Source organism: Delphinapterus leucas, chromosome 10, assembly GCF_059928025.1.
Source record: "Delphinapterus leucas isolate spDelLeu-1000000601 "Yukka" chromosome 10, BTC_Dleu_Yukka2, whole genome shotgun sequence".
Taxonomy (NCBI): Eukaryota; Metazoa; Chordata; class Mammalia; order Artiodactyla; family Monodontidae; genus Delphinapterus; species Delphinapterus leucas.
The window spans coordinates 100,690,281-100,708,679 of NC_143138.1; the positions used below are offsets into that span (position 1 = coordinate 100,690,281).

An 18,399-nucleotide genomic window follows, 5' to 3' on the forward strand; every position below is an offset into this window, starting at 1 on the left:
TCCCACATGCCGTGGAGCAGCTAATCCCGTGCGCCACAACTACTGAGCCTGCGCTCTAGAGCCCACGAGCCACAACGACTGAAGCCCGTGTGCCTAGAGCCTGTGCTCCCCAACAAGACACCTCAGTGAGAAGCCCGCGCACCACAACAATGAGTAGCCCCCGCACGCCACAAGTAGAGGAAGCCAACGTGCAGCAACAAAGACCCAATGCAGCCAAAAATAAACAAATAAATTAAAAAACAAAAAATTTCTCCAAAGAAGACATTCAGATGGCTAAAAAGCACATGAAAAGATGTTCAACATCAGTAATTATTAGGGAAACACAAATCAAAACTACAATGAGGTATCACCTCACACTGGTCAGAATGGCCATCATCAAAAAATCTACAAACAGTAAATGCTGGAGAGGGTGTGGAGAAAAGGGAACCCTCCTACACTGCTGTGGGAATGTAAACTGGTACAGCCACCATGGAGAACAGTATGGAGGTTCCTTTAAAAACTAAAAATAGAGCTACCATATGATCCAGCAATCCCAATCCTGGGCATATAACTGGAGAAAACCATAATTCGAAAAGATACATGCACCCCAGTGTTCATTGCAGCACTAATTACAAGAGCCAAGACATGGAAGCAACCTAAATGTCCATCAACAGAGGAATGGATAAAGAAGACATGGTATATATACACAATGGAATATTACTCAGGCATAAAAACAGAATGAAATAATGCCATATGCAGCAACATGGATGGACCTAGAGATTGCCATACTGAGTGAAGTCAGAGAAAGATAAATATCATATGATACCACTTATATGTGGAATCTTAAAAAAGGGTACAAATGAACTTACCTGCAAAACAAAAATAGAGTTACAGATGTAGAAAACAAACTTATAGTTACCAAGGGGTAAGGGGGAGAGGGATAAATTGGGAGACTGGAATTGAGATATACATACTACTATATGTAAAACAGATAACTAATAAGGACCTACTGTGTAGCACACGGAACCCTACTCAGTACTCTGTAATAACCTATATGGCAAAAGAATCTGAAAAAGAAAAAAAAAAAAAAATATATATATATACATATAACTGAATCACCTTGCTGTACACTTGAAACTAATACAACATTGTAAACCAACTATTAAAAATTCAATAAAAATTATTTTTTAAAAAAAGTACCTCATCGTGATCATAAATTTAATAGTAAGATTTAAGAAGGATTACATTTAATGCAAAATTGTGAATTCTTTTCTAATTAACATTCAGATTAGGTCTCATCTGAAAACTGTTAGTACTTTACTGAAATGTCTGCATTTCTTTTGTAAATATAGTTGCATAATCTGTAACCAAATCTAAATCCTGATAGTCAAAAATGTAGAAGGATACAATTACCCCATCAATTCATGTTCTTCTACTTAACACTGTTCAAACACTGAATGTCCTGTTCTTCTGTCTATCCTTTTCCCACAATTCAACTAAACAAATGTTTGAATGCCTTAAAAATGCAAGACATAATATCCTAGCTGGATCAACAGAAATTAGAAAAGAATCCTACATTTTTTTCCACTATGCTTTCCTGAAACCAGAAGAGAAAGCTTATGTTATATCCAACTCACCCATGTTTAACAATATCTACTTAGACCAGAGCTAAGATATATTTAATTTCACGTTTTGTCTTCCTATCACACAAAGTCTCTTCCATGAACTAACTTGCGTCCAAAAAACTGGCAGTTGCTGCTGAGATGAGGCAAAGGTTTAATCACTGGACGGCACTCACAGAAAATTAAACCAGTGAATCCAAGACCTGTTCAACAGTGGGGTTCCTCGGGTGGGTTTTTTTTACTTCCCTCAGCAATCGATACCACAACTTTCCAAACTGTACTCATAATGTATTCATTCCCAAGATCACTACTCAGAAGCAAAGAAATAAACCATGGCACAGCCAGAACCAACCAAACCTGTTTTGACAGATCCAGGCCAACCAACTGCACAGCTTCTGAATATGCACCCCCACAGGCCTATGCAACATCAGCCTTTGGCTCCGGAATACGTTCCTTTCCTTCCTGTAGGCCTAGTTCTGGCTTTTGAGGAAAGAAAAATAAAGCTGTCAGCTGAGTGGATCAAACTTCCAGCAGGGTAAACAGAAAAAGCTTGTCATTTAAATCCCTTCGAGCAAGCATCTGCTCAACAGAAATGAAGGCAACTTAGTTATAAAAGACAACAATGAGGGGACTTTCCTAATGGCGCAGTGGCTAAGAGTCTGCCTGCCAATGCAGGGTACACAGGTTCGAGCCCTTGTCTGGGAAGATCCCACATGCCGCGGAGCAAATAAGCCTGTGCACCACAACTACTGTGCCCGCGCACCTAGAGCCCGTGCTCCACAACAAGAGAAGCCACCGCAATGAGAAGCCCGCGCAACGCAATGAAGAGTAGCCCCCGCTCACCCAACTAGAGAAAGCCTGTGCTCAGCAACAAAGACCCAACGTAGCCAAAAATAAATTAAATAAAATAAATTTAAAAAAAAGACAACAATGAAAATTCAATAGTTTTTTTAATGATCAAAAGAATAATAAAATAAAATAAATTTTAAAAAAAGACAACAATGAATTCAATATATTTTAGTTTTTTTAATGATCAAAAGAATAAGAAAATACTCAAATATGCTACTTTCATCAAATTATAAACCAGCTAGCATAAGTAGAGAACAAAATAACTCAAAGCTAAATAATACCATGCAGATAGCTATTTTTAATTTTCTATGTTGATTCCATTAGGTAACATGCTTCTGAGCAATCAGGTCATGGCTTATGGAAGGGGAAGGGGTTGTTGGGTAGGAAGAGTACACTATTATTAATTAAGTGCAAATATCAATTAATAATGCAGCCTTAATTATTTGCCAACATGAGAAACATGAGCAGGAGAACACTATTTCTGGAAAGCATTAAAATTACTGATCTAGTCATTCATTCAGGAAATATTATCCAATGCCTACTCTTTGGTTAAAAGTGCAGTACAGGCTTCCCTGGTGGCGCAGTGGTTGAGAGTCCGCCTGCCGATGCAGGGGACACGGGTTCGTGTCCCAGTCCGGGAAGATCCCACATGCCGCGGAGCAGCTGGGCCCGTGAGCCATGGCCGCTGAGCCTGCGCGTCCAGAGCCTGTGCTCCGCAACGGGAGAGGCCACAGCAGTGAGAGGCCCGCATACCGCAAAAAAAACAAACCAAAAAATAAAACACAAAAAACCTGCAGTACACATCAACACGTGTAAAAACCTACAGGACGGTGAAAGCACTGATAAGCATACCAGTATGGAAAAGCAATTCTCACATATGTATTTATTTGCATCTTAAGAACAAAATTATCGAACTAAACACAATAAGAGGGTATATCTAAATTTAACCAATGAGTTCTCTCCCGCACTAAGACATCTCCTTCTGTTTGTACTTTTTCACCACCTTCATCCAATTCCCCCTCCCCCCACCTCTGGTAACCACAAATCTGATCTTTTTTTCTATAAGTTTGTTTGTTTGTTGAAGTATAGTTGACCTACACTATGTAAGTTCCTGGTGTACAACATAGTGATTTGATGTTTCTATACATTACAAAATGATCACCACGTCTCCTAAATATTCCTGAAGTAATTCCTTTCTATCCTCTCCACCAACGCCAGTCTTGTCTAAGTAAGTCACCACTATCTCTCACCTTAACTAGTCTAAGTTCCTAACTAGTATCTCTGCCTCCACTCTGGTGCACCTCAATCCATTCTCTGCCTTGAGGTAAAAAATTCTCACATCAAAAAGCAAGTTTGGGGCTTCCCTGGTGGCGCAGTGGTTGAGAGTCCGCCTGCCGATGCAGGAGACACGGGTTCGTGCCCCGGTCCGGGAAGATCCCACATGCCGCGGAGCGGCTGGGCCCGTGAGCCATGGCCGCTGAGCCTGCGCGTCTGGAGCCTGTGCTCCGCAACAGGAGAGGCCACAGCAGTGAGAGGCCCGCATACCGCAAAAAAAAAAAAAAAAAAGCAAGTCTGGGGAGTTCCGTGGTTGCCTAGTCATTAGGATTCCAGGCTTTCACTGCGGTGGCTCCAGGTTCAACCCCTGGTTGGCCATGTGGCACAGCCAAAAAGAAAAAAAAAAACAAACAAGTCTGACTTTGTCCTTTCTTGCTTAAAACCCTCTAACGGTTCCTTGCTCCTCTTAGCATAAAGGCAAAAACTTAACAAAACCTTTCATAAAAACCTGCAAGAGCAGGCCTATCTCTCCACCTCAAACCATTTCATTCTCCCTCTAGCTGTCACTTCTCAGGCCACACTAGCCTCATTTCACCATTTTCCCTTCTACCACAGGGCCTTTGCACCTGCTGTTCCTTCTGCCTGGACAACCATCCTTCCTCTCTTTGCCAAGTCAATACCTACTCTTCCATCAAATCATAGCAGAAGTACCATTTCTTGAGGATGCATTTTCTAACCTGGTCAAGTTTCACTAATATCACTTATACCACTGCTGCAGTTATAATTTTACATTTAATTTAATATTAATATTTATTTCCTCCACCAGCCCACAGGTTCCATGGGGGATGGTATCACATCAGGGTTTCCTCCACATTATATCCCCAATGCCTGGTTAGTTCAATAAAAATATGTTGCATGAATGATCAAATGCATGAACCACGCTCAAGAACCATCAAACATGGTCCACATTGCCTAGGTCAAAGTTCAGGTGCCTGAAATCACAAAATGTTCAATACTAGGTCAAGCTCCCAACATCATGATCTTTAATACATCTAATTTCCTTTAACAAGGTCCCTTTAGCAGAGATAATGAAGTTTATTCATCACAGGCCTTCTTCTGCTGGCTTCCTATTTACATGAGGAAACCATCAAAAAATCAAACTCCACTGAATACTCTAAAATAAAGCAATCTAAATCTAAGTTTGATTACAATTTTCAAAACAAAATTATTTTTTTAACATCTCGCTGTCAAGTCCCAAAGCAAAGATAAATCCCCGTTTGTCTTGGAATCTGAACCTCCTACTCAACTTATCTCAAAACAAATTACTGAAAATAAAAGTCTACCAAAAAATAACATTTAAACAAGTTTACCCATACAACTATGGTCAGTTAATCTATGACAAAGGAGGCAAGAATATACAAGGGAGAAGAGACAGTTTCTTCAATAAGTGGTGGGAAAACTGGCCACATGTAAAAGAAAGAAATTAGAACACTAACACCATACACAAAAATAAACTCAAAATGGGCTAAAGACCTAAATGTAAGACCGGATACTATAAAACTCTGAGAGGAAAACATAGGAAGAACACTCTTTGACATAAATCTCAGCAATATCTTTTTGGATTCACCTCCTAGAGTAATGAAAATGAAAACAAAAATAAACAAGTGGGACCTAATTAAACTTAAAAGCTTTTGCACAGCAAAGGAAACCATACCCAAAACAAAAAGACAACCCTCGGAATGGGAGAAAATATTTGCAAAAGATGAGACTGAAAACAGACTAATCTCCAAAATATACCACAGCTCATGCAGCTCAATACCAAAAAAACAACAGCCCAATCAAAAAATGGGCAGAAGATCTAAATAGACATTTCTCCAAAGAAGACATACAGATGGCTAAAAAGCACACGAAAAGATGCTCAATATCACTAATTATTGGGGAAACACAAATCAAAACTACAATGAGGTATCACCTCACACTGGTCAGAGTGGCCATCATCAAAAATCTACAAACAGTAAATGCTGGAGAGGGTGTGGAGAAAAGGGAACCCTCCTACACTGTTGTGGGAAACTGGTACAGCCACCATGGAGAGCAGTATGGAGGTTCCTTTAAAAACTAAAAATAGAGCTACCATATGATCCAGCAATCCCACTCCTGGGCATATAACTGGAGAAAACCATAATTCGAAAAGATACATGCACCCCAGTGTTCATTGCAGCACTAATTACAAGAGCCAAGACATGGAAGCAACCTAAATGTCCATCAACAGAGGAATGGATAAAGAGGATATGGTACAGGGACTTCCCTAGTGGTGCAGTGGTTAAGAATCCACCTGCCAATGCAGGGGACACGGGTTCGATCCCTGATCCGGGAAGATCCCACATGCCGCATAGCAACTAAGCCCGTGCACCACAACTACTGAGCCTGTGCTCTAGAGCCCACGAGACACAATTACTGAAGCCTGCGCGCCTAGAGCCCGTGTTCTGCAACAAGAAGCCATGGCAAGGAGAAGCCCGCGCATCGCAACAAAGAGCAGTCCCCGCTTACCACAACTAGAGAAAGCCCACAGGCAGCAACAAAGACCCAACACAGCCAAAAATAAATAATAAATTTTATTTTAAAAGAGGTGTGTATATATATACAATGGAATATTACTCAGCCATAAAAAAGAATGAAATTATGCCATGTGCAGCAACGTGGATGGACCTAGACATGATCATACTAAGTGAAGTCAGACAGAGAAAGACAAATATCAAATGATATCACTTATATGTGGAATCTAAAAAAAATGATACAAATGAACTTATTTACAAAACAGAAACAGATTCACAGAAAAGAAACTTATAGTTACTAAAGGGGAAAGGAAGTGGGGAGGGATAAATTAGGAGGTTGGGATTAACATATACACGTTATCATATACAAAACAATCAACGAGGACCTACTGTACAGCACAGGGAACTCTACTCAATACTCTGTAATAACCTATATAGGAAAAGAATCTGGAAAGTAGATGTATGTGTGTGTGTGTGTGTGTGTGTGTGTGTGTGTGTGTCTGTGTGTATAACAGAATCTCCTTGCTGTACACCTGAAATACAACAGTGTAAACCACTATACTCTGAAATAAAATAAAAATTTTTTAAAAATAAATTTTTAAAGAAGAAGTTTAAATCTCTAGACATAAAAAAAAAATTAAAAACCTCAGTAGGAAAAGGAAAAAACATTGGGGCAATGTTTGGATGAAAAACCCTCTTCCACCATACAAAACAAGAAGACAACTTCCCCATGAATTCTGGCAAAGTCAATACTCAGCCTTATTCACAAAATTCTTGGATAGCTTCCTTGGCCTAAAAACCCCAGGCTATTTCAGTGACTGAGTAAAGCCTGTGTATAGATATGGTTGCTTAGGGGAATTGCCTGTTTTGACGGTAAGCAAACAGTTCTCAATGGTGTTTCAATAATTCAAAGTCATTAAAAACAGTGGATAAAATAATTCATGACAAAATATTAGATGTAAAAAATAAGGTTAGGCCTTGTTCACAGGGTTACACAATGGCACACGTAGAAGGAAGACTGGAACTCACAGACCTTGAACAACTTCTTCATTCATCTGCCCAAACAACTTTCCTTTTCCCACTTACTTACAACTTTCCAAATAAACTGACTTTCAGACAACCCAAAAATTTTCAGGAAAATGTCTACACAGAAAAGAAAATGCTGGTAAATAACACTGCCCCTTTATCAGTGTAAAACTACTCCCTCTGGGAACATCCCTGGCAGTTCAGTGGTTGCGACTCCCCCTTCCCCTGCAGGGGCTGTGGGTTCAATCCCTGGTCAGGGAACTAAGATCTCACATGCCTCACAGCCTAAACCCCAAAACATAAAACAGAAGCAATGTTGTAACAAATTCAATAAAGACTTTAAAAATGGTCCACGTCAAAAAAAAAAAAAATCTTAAAAAAAAAACTACTCCCTCTGTAGCCTGGATTAAACTTTTATTAGAAAAGCATTTTTACACAATTATGCCTTATCTATTTCTAAAAGGCTAAAGACCTTACGATCTACAGATCAGACTTTATTACAGGTTTCAAGATTCAAATTACTGATGAAACATAAAAGATTTGCCTTCACTGGCTTTCTTTTTCTTTTTTTGCGGTACACGGGGCCTCTCACTGTTGTGGCCTCTCCCGTTGCGGAGCACAGGCTCCGGACGCACAGGCTCAGTGGCCATGGCTCACGGGCCCAGCCGCTCCGCGGCACGTGGGATCTTCCCGGACTGGGGCACGAACCCGTGTCCCCTGCATCAGCAGGTGGACTCTCAACCACTGCGCCACCAGGGAAGCCCCTTCGCTGGCTTCTTAGTATGAATAATAAAGCACTCAAAGTGTTCAAAAAGAGGGTACTGACTGGAAAGGGGCAGAAAGGAATTCTAGGGGGAGGAAAATGTTCTATGCATCAGGAAAATGATCTGACTGGTAGTTATAATTATACACATACAGCAGCATACATATGTAAAAATTCATTAAGCTATATATACATCTTAGATTTATGCATTTACTAGAAATTGTACATCAAGCTTTTTTGGGTTTTGTTTTTTGTTTTTGCGGTACGTGGGCCTCTCACTGCCGCGGCCTCTCCCGCCGCGGAGCACAGGCTCCGGACGCGCAGGCCCAGCGGCCATGGCTCACAGGCCCAGCCACTCCGCAGCATGCGGGATCCTCGTGGACCGTGGCATGAACCCGCGTCCCCGGCACCGGCAGGCGGACTCCCAACCACTGCGCCACCAGGGAAGCCCCATCAAGTTTTTTTAAATGAAATTTTTAAAAAGGTTCCAAAGAATTACCTCATTATCCCAAAGCACATAATGTAAGAACAGTCAGATTTCGTCTTCTATTAGTAAAAAGAATCAAGCATGGAGAAGTAAAGCAATTTGCTTTGTTAACTCAAAATGAAGAAGGAAAACAAGTCTCCCAACTCTTTTCTATCACTGATCTAACCTATGTGTGTCACAGACAATGAGACTGAATCTCGAGATCCTTCTACTGAGAGTATAAAAAAAAAAGTCAGAGAAAGAAAGAGGACACAATCAATCCTAGTTCACCAAGTTACCCAGAATAAGGCTAGAAAAGTGAGGAACCAAATCAACATCCTCTCTATCCTCAAGTGACATATTATTATTCACAAACAACATAATTATTTTAATCTAGAACTGGTTACGAAATAATGCAAAGAATGCAAAAGAAGTTTCAGCTTCATACTTCCTCTAAACACTATCACAGTGCTACCTCTTGCTTCATTCTGTAGTTTTTCTAAGGGTCTGAGGCACTATACTCCCTGGCCTTTACTTTAGGCCATTTACATGTCTTGAGTGAGAGTAAGAAGTGTATACAGTTTAGGCTTCAATGGACCAAGGTAAAGTATGGCTCTTATTTCATAGTCACAGAGTTTTAGAGCTGGGCTAGATCTGAGCAGCCAGTTATTCACTTAATGAATAAAGAAAGTAAATCTTAAAATGGTTAAGGGACTTGCCTAATATCTCAGAGCTAATAAGTGGCAGAGTCAAAATTGAATCCTGGGTGTTTCAGTAGTGAGCGGCGGGTGAGCCAGAAGGGCTTGAGGGACAGGTGGAGAGCAGAGATCGGCTTCTCAGTTCATGTGAAGAAAGCAAAATTGAAGGCTGTGTCATTGAACCTGAGGGTCCCTCTTGCATATTCCTGCCTGTTTCAGTTTCCAGCGGCCCTGGTTAAAATCTACAAAAAGCCAACCTAGGGCCACAGGATGGGATCAGTGACATTCCAGGATGTGGCCGTGGACTTCACCCTGGAGGAGTGGCAGCTGCTGCGATGTGCTCAGAGGAAGCTGTATTGGAATGTGATGCTGGAGAACTTTAGAAACCTCATCTCAGTGGAAGTTATCTGCTTACTTGATGATGAGCTAGAGGGACAGGAAGGAGAAGGAAGCAAAGACAAATTTTTGAACCAAGGTATGTTCACCTTCAAGAAAACACTGACCAACAAGACAGTCCAAAATTGTAATCTGAGTATAAATTTTATTTCTTCAAGACAAAAACAACATAAGTGTGAATCAGATGGAAAGTGTTTGCAACCTAACTTATACTTTCTTAGTTAGAATAAAAGTTGTATCAGAGAAAACTCTTATGAATACAAGGAATGTGGAAAACCCTTCAGAAACAAGTTGTGTCTTATTAGACATGAAAAAAAGCACAGAAGGAAAAAAACCTTTGGGTGCAGTGAATGTGGGAAAGTCTTCCAAAATGAAGTCTCATCTCATTAGACATGAAAAAAGCATACAAGGAAAAAAAAACACCTTTGAACGCAGTGACTGTGGGAAAGCCTTTAACAGTAAGGGACACCTTGCAGCTCATCAAAAAATTCATAGGGGAGAGAAACCCTTTGTGTGCAGTGATTGTGGGAAAGCTTTTACGCATAAAGCACAACCCATGGTCCATCAGAGACTCCACACTGGAGAGAAGGCTTATGAATGTGGTCAATGTGGGAAATCATTCACCTGGAACCCCTCCTTTACTCAGCATGTGAAATCGCACACACCCGAGAACTCATTTGAATGTAGGGAGTGTGGGAAAAGCTTCAAGTACAGCTCATCCCTTTATAAACACTCCAGAATCCATACAGACGAGAAACCATACCGATGCAGAGAATGTGGCAAAGCCTTTGCAGACTCATCAGTGTTGATCATGCATCAGAGAATTCATACAGGCGAGAAACCCCACGGGTGCACTGAATGTGGCAAAGCCTTCATCAAGAGATCACATTTCCTTAAACATTACTCAACTCACAGCAGAGCAACAAAATAAATGCAACACATGTGGGAAATCTTTTAACTGGAAGATACATCTCAATCTCCATCAAAGAAGTCATAAAAACAAGGGAGCTTTGTTAAATGTGGGAAAACTTAAAATTAGCCTTTTACTGAAGCAGCAGCAAAGAATTCATCTTGAGAAAAACCCTATCAGTTAAATAAATGTGGAAAAGCATGTTCTGAAATTCATGTTCTATAAGTGATATTACTAATTTTATTGAAAAGATTACAGGAAATTTTGAGCTACAACTTTACAGTAAAACTGAGGAAGTTGTGAAAAAATTGAATAATTAAGGCATCAGACTGACTATAATTGCATGTGTACAATGCCCCTAATTTATGATTTTTACACAATTTATACAAATGTCTGCATTGCTTAAGAAATTTGTATAACCGTGGGTTTGAAATATATGCTATGCACATTATACAAAATTATACCTGTTATAACGATGGTTGCACAACATTGTGAACGTACTTAATGCCAATGAATTGTACACTTAAAAATGGTTTAGGGCTTCCCTGGTGGCGCAGTGGTTGAGAGTCCGCCTGCCGATGCAGGGGATGCGGGTTTGTGCCCCGGTCCGGGAAGATCCCACATGCCGCGGAGCGGCTGGGCCCATGAGCCATGGCCACTGAGCCTGCGCGTCTGGAGCCTGTGCTCCGGAACGGGAGAGGCCTCAACAGTGAAAGGCCCGCATACCGCAAAAAAAAAAAAAAATGGTTTAGATAGTACATTTTACGTTCTGTATATTTTACTACAATAAAAAATGTATAAAAAAAAAAAGTTGAATCCCGCCTTCTATTCACCACACCACACCTATATCGCTGCTCAAACAGAACCTGGATACCACCTTATCTAAAGGAATAATTATACTCTGGAGAAAAAATGGTTCATATTATCCAAAGTCTCATACTCATCTGTCCCACAGCACTATTATTTTAATTTATAATCAGAATTATAACTATCAACCAGTTTACAGTCAGTACCTTCTTTTCTCAGCAGTAAAATCCCTGGTAATTAATTGGTAAACTGAATTAATACCAAAACGTTACTTGGTAAATGAATAATCAAAGCAAACAGAGATAAGTGGTTTTAAAGAATACATGCGGCAAGTTCTTTTCATGGCAAACCACCTTACTTCACCTAAGACATTCATACGGTCATTCATCCATTCAGCAAACACTGAAATGTCCACTAGGTGTCAGGCACTGTTCTGGGCTCAAGGAATACAGAGACAGATACGGGGGACTTTGGTTTAAGTAGACAAACAACGGAATGCAGTAAGGGCCATGATGGGACAACCAGGGTGCTGTGGAAGCCCAGAGGAGCAACATCTACTCTAATCTAGAAGGTCAGGGAAGTCAGACAAGCTTCTTACTCTCTCAAGCAAGCAGGCTTCTCATCATTCTTGAAATATACCATTTTGGGAATTGCCTGGCCGTCCAGTGTTTAGGATTCCGCTCTTTCACTGCCAAGGGCCTGGGGTTCAATCCCTGGTCAGGGAACTAAGATCCCCCAAGCTGTGCAGTGCAGCCAAAAAAAGAAATATACCATCTTGAACACTGGTCTCTTACTGACACAAAAATCTCCAAAACCTATGTCTGAGGCAAAAGAAAAACAGCAATATTATCCTATTTGTGTAAAATTACTTCATATTCATACATCTATATGTGTATATACACTTTCAAAGACACATGTATGGAAGAATATTTACAAAACTTTTAATGGTAATCATCCACGTGAGATGGAATTTCAGATTGTTTCAACTTCTTTACACTTTTCTGCTTTAATTTTTAAGAATACTCCTGTAATTTTTTTTATTTTCCTGTAAACAAGGTGAGTGGGAGAGGGCAAGCACACAAAAGAAAACTGAATAAACTATTAGTGTACTTATATCAACCTGTCTCCCCTATTTGGAGTATTATTTGTCACATGGGGGACACTAATGCAGCACACTTGAGATCTTTTATTTACACTTGTAAGAAAGGTTACTTCTGGGAAAGTTTCTAGAGAAACAAGAAAGTGAGATGGTAGAAACCTAATGGGTGGTAATCACTACGTTAAGGTGTTCAGACTTCATTCTGTGGATGAGAGAAAAACACTGAGGGGTTTTTGAACAAAGTAACAATCAACTGTTTTTTAACAAGATATCTTTGGTAGCATTTATAATACATACAGACAAGAAAGGGAGTAAAGGCAAAGAGATGCATTAGAAAGTTTTGGTTACATTGTTTTTTCTAATCTGGAGAAATGGTACCAATTTTTATCAGTGGTATCTCTGGTAGATGAAAATATAGGGAGTCTCCCCCTTTTGGTGTTTATACATTTCAACAACTCTTGCACTTCTTAAAATAAGAATGTATTATACTTATAATCAGAAAAAATAAGAATGGCTATCACAGAAACTCAAAGAGGGTGCAGGGGAAATGATGAAAGCTTGGACTATAAGCTCTAAAAGGGCAGGAAATTGATCTGTCTTATTTATCACTATATTCCTAGTACCTTGCACACTGCCTAGCACATATGAGGTGCTCAATAAATGTGTCAAAATAAACAAAAGAGTGAATGAGTGAACAAATGAATATCCTGAAGGCTCAAAGAAGAAGACACATTTCAGAAGTAAAATATACGTTTGTTGATCAACATAAAGGCCAACAACAGGAAGAAATCAAAGATAACCCTAAGTTTTTTGGACTACTTGGCTAAGAGAATGATGAGCCATTAATCAAGATAAGTAAATCTACAGGAAGTATAGGTATAGAGAAAAGCAAAGAGATCATGGCAAAATGCCAATAAACTTGGAAGACATTAAGTTTCAGGAACCAGTGGGGAATCTACCCTGAAGATACAGATTTGGAAGTCACTCCTAGAAGTTTATATCAGAGATCAGAGCTACCACACACCATAGTTTATGGACCCTCATGCTCTTTGTCGATGACAGAGTAGAACATGCAGATCAAAACGGAATACACCACTCTTCTGGGTGCCCTGATGCCCTAACCTGATCTTTTTGCCTCACCGATTTTTAAACGCAGATTATGAATAAATATACTTTATAAAGTCTTCATCTCTCATTTGCTTCCTAATAGGATACAAAGGCCCACAGCTATATTTCATATTTTCACTATTTGCTACAGACAGAATTCTGGGTTCACAGATACAGGGAACATAAGAAATTCAATACACATGGTATTATTTACCATAAACATACAAAATTTATATACTAGTTTTATTCAACATTATTCACTGGCAAACTGTCATAATATAATAATTTTCCACATACTACTGACTTTTTAAAGTTTCAGTTTGAAACTTGAAATACTTTTGAAAAAACAAGTGTTTTGAGGGAGCATCCTTTATCAATAGACCATGTCTTTACAGATGTTTATTCACATGATAGGGCAGGAAAAGGTTTTTTTTGATACTTTTTTCCAACTTATTCCGGGATTACAACATGATACTTCCAACTATCCTCACCTATGCGAGTCTCTTCACCCTCCAATTCATTCTACCTATGAATTGAAAACAAAATCAAAACCTTCTCATTTCCTTTGTTTCAACTCTACCTCTCAAAATCCATCCTTCATATCTTAAACTGACCTTACTCTAAGCTCAAAAGGTCAACAAGTAGGTTAGGCTATACTCTAAATGCAGAAACACACAACATAAGGCTAATCTGAATTGGAAACGAAGAAGTAAAACTATTCATTGTTTGCAGAAGACATGTTATTATACAAAGTAAGTCCTAAAGACACTACTAAAAACCTACTAGAGCTCATCAATTAATTCAGGAAAGTTGAAGGATACAAAATTAACATACAGAAATCTGCTGCATTTCTATACACTAACAACAAACTATCAGAAAAGAAATGAAGGAGATAATCCCATTTACAATCACATCAAAATGAATAAAATACCTAGGAATAAGGAGGTAAAGACCTGTGCTCAGGAAACTTAAGACACTGATAAAAGAAAATGAGAACAACACAAACAAATGTAAATATACAGTGTTCATGGATTTGAAAAATAATGCACAATATGCATAATAATTTGATTTACATACATCATGAAGTGATTATTACAATAAGTTTAATAAAAATCCATCATCTCATATAGGTACAAAATTAAAGAACTAGAAGAAAAATAATGTTTTTCTTGTGATGAGAACCCTTAGGATTTATTCTCTTCACAACTTTCATATATAACACAGAGCAGTGTTAATTATATTTATCATGTTGTACATTACATCCCTGGTATTTTGTAACTGGAAGTTTGTACCTTTTGACTGCCTTTATCCAATCCCCCCTTGCCCCACCCCATCCCCCCACCTCTAGTAACAACAAATCCGATCTCTTTTTTTATGAGCTTGTTTGTCTGGGTTTTTTTGGTGTTTTTTTATTTTTTTAATTTATTTTTGCCCTGCACCGGGTCTTAGTTGTGGCCTGTGGAATCTTTTAGTTGCCGCATGTGGACTTCTTAGTTACAGCATGCATGCGGGATCTACTTGTCCGACCAGGGATTGAACCCGGGCCCGCTGCATTGGGAGCGGGGAGTGTTACCCAGGGAACCACCAAGGAAGTCCCTGTTTGTCTGTTTTTGAAGTATAATTGACCCTTAATACTATGTTGGTTCCTGTTACACAACATAGTGATTCAATATTTCTATACATTTCAAAATGATCACCATAATAAATCTAGTTACAATACATCATCATAAAAAGATATTACACAGTTATTAACTATACTCCCCATGCTGTACATTTCACACCCAAGACTCATCTGTTTTGCAACTGGAACTTTGTACCTCTTAATCTCCCTCACCTATTTCTTTCTTCCCTCCGCCTTCTAGTTTGCTTTTTAAATGGCCAAGTCCGTCATCTCATTTTAGGACCACAAGAAAGAAAAGCCTAATTACCAAACCACAGTAAAAGAAACAGTTGTTTCTGCAAAATAAAAGAGAAAAAGGCAATTCTTATTTCAGAATACTTGAAAGAGCAATGCAAATTCTCTAGGTACATAAAGAAATTAAGCAGCAGAGGGCAGACAGCAGAAGCAAGAAGAACTACAATCCTGCAGCCTGTGGAACAAAAACCACATTCACAGAAAGATAGACAAGGTGAAAAGGCAGAGGGTTATGTACCAGATGAAGGAACAAGATAAACCACAGAAAAACAAATAAATGAAGTGGAGATAGGCAACCTTCCAGAAAAAGAATTCAGAATAATGATAGTGAAGATGATCCAGGACCTCAGAAAAAGAATGGAGGCAAAGATCGAGAAGATGCAAGAAATGTTCAACAAAGACTTAGAAGAACTAAAGAACAAACAAACAGAGATGAACAATACAATCACTGAAATGAAAAGAACACTAGAAGGAATCAATAGCAGAGTAACTGAGGCAGAAGAATGGAGAGGTGACCTGGAAGACAGAATGGTGGAATTCACTGCTGTGGAACAGAATAAAGAAAAAAGAATGAAAAGAAATGAAGACAGCCTAAGAGACCTCTGGGACAACATTAAACACAACATTCGCATTCTAGGGGTCCCAGAGAAAATATTTGAAGAGATTATAGTCAAAAACTTCCCTAACATGGGAAAGGATATAGCCACCCGAGGCCAGTAATCACAGAGAGTCCCATACAGCATAAACCCAAGGAGAAACATGCCGAGACACACAGTAATCATACTGGCAAAAATTAAAGACAAAGAAAAATTATTAAAAACATCAAGGGAAAAACGACAAATAACATACAAGGGAACTCCCATATGCTTAACAGCTGATTTCTCAGCAGAAACTCTACATGCCAGAAGGGAGTGGCATGACATACTTAAAGTGATGAAAGGGAAGAATCTACAACCAAGATTACTTTACCCAGCAAGGATCTCATTCAGATTCGATGGAGAAATCAAAAGCTTTACAGACAAGCAAAAGCTAAGAGAATTCAGCACCACCAAACCAGCTGTACAACAAATGCTAAAGGAACTCCTCTAAGTGGGAAACACAAGAGAAGAAAAGGGTCTACAAAAACAAACCCAAAACAATTAAGAAAATGGTCATAGGAACATACATATCGATAATTACCCTAAACATGATTGGATTAAATGCTCCAACCAAAAGGCACAGGCTTGCTGAACGGATACAAAAACAAGACCTGGGGCTTCCCTGGTGGCGCAGTGGTTGAGAGTCCACCTGCCGATGCAGGGGACACGGGTTCAGGCCCCGGTCCGGGAAGATCCCACATGCCACAGAGCGGCTGGGCCCGTGAGCCATGGCCGCGCGTCTGGAGCGTGTGCTCCGCAATGGGAGATGCCACAACAGTGAGAGGCCCGCGTACCACACACACACACACAAAAAAAAAAACCAAGACCCATCTATATGCTGTCTACAAGAGACCCACTTCAGACCTAGGGACACATACAGACTGAAAGTGAGGGGATGGAAAAAGATGTTCCATGCAAATGGGAATCAAAAGAAAGCTGGAGTAGCAATACTCATATCAGATAAAATAGACTTTAAAATAAAGAATGTTACAAGAGACAAGGAAGGACACTACATAATAATCAGGGGATCAACCCAAGAAGAAGATATAACAATTATAAATATATACGCACCCAACATAGGAGCACCTCAATACATAAGGCAACTGCTAACAGCTATAAAAGAGGAAATCGACAGTAACACAATAATAAGTGGGAGGCTTTAACACCTTACTTACACCAATGGACAGATCATCCAAAATGAAAATAAATAAGGAAACAGAAGCTCTAAATGACACAACAGAACAGATAGATTTAATTGATATTTATAGGACATTTCATCCAAAAACAGCAGATTACACTTTCTTCTCAAGTGCGCATGGAACATTCTCCAGGATCGATCACATCTTGGGTAACAAATCAAGCCTCAGTAAATTTAAGAAAACTGAAATCATATCAAGCATCTTTTCTGACCACAACGCTATGAGATTAGAAATGAATCACAGGAAAAAAAACGTAAAAAACACAAACACATGGTGGCTAAACAACACGTTACTACATAACCAAGAGATCACTGAAGAACTCAAAGAGGAAATCAAAAAATACCTAGAGACAAATGACAATGATAACACGATGATCCAAAACCTATGGGATGCAGCAAAAGTACTTCTAAGAGGGAAGTTTACAGCTATACAAGCCTACCTCAAGAAACAAGAAAAATCTCAAATGAACAATCTAAACTTACACCTAAAGGAACTAGAGAAAGAAGAACAAAACCCAAAGTTAGCAGAAGGAAAGAAATCATAAAGATCAGAGCAGAAATAAATGAAATAGAAACAAAGAAAACAATAGCAAAGATCAATAAAACTAAAAGCTGGTTCTTTGAGAAGATAAACAAAATTGAAAAACCATTAGCCAGACTCATCAAGAAAAAGAGGGAGAGGACTCAAATCAATAAAATTAGAAACGAAAAAGGAGAAGTTACAACACACAGCAGGAATAAAAAGCATCCTAAGAGACTACTACAGCAACTCTATGCCAATAAAATGGACAACCTGGAAGAAACGGACAAATTCTTACGAGGGTATAACATTCCAAGACTGAACCAGGAAGAAATACGAAATATGAACAGACCAATCACAAGTAATGAAATTGAAACTGTGATTAAAAATTTTCCAACAAACAAAAGTCAAGACCAGATGGCTTCACAGTGTCAAACATTTAGAGAAGGGCTAATAGCCATCCTTCTCAAACTCTTCCAAAAAACTGCTGAGGAAGGAACACTCCCAAACTCATTCTATGAGGCCACCATCACCCTGATACCAAAACCAGACAAAGGTACTACAAAAAAAGAAAATTAC

General features: G+C 39.2%; 1 protein-coding gene and 1 pseudogene across 2 annotated transcripts in view; one reads left to right on the forward strand and one right to left on the reverse strand.

Annotated features, from left to right (window-relative positions):
• TMCC1 (transmembrane and coiled-coil domain family 1) overlaps nucleotides 1-18,399 on the reverse strand; it is a 221,290-nt gene that overhangs the window by 179,570 nt on the left and 23,321 nt on the right. The window lies entirely within an intron of this gene.
• On the forward strand, nucleotides 9,002-10,624 carry LOC149748321 (uncharacterized; annotated as a pseudogene).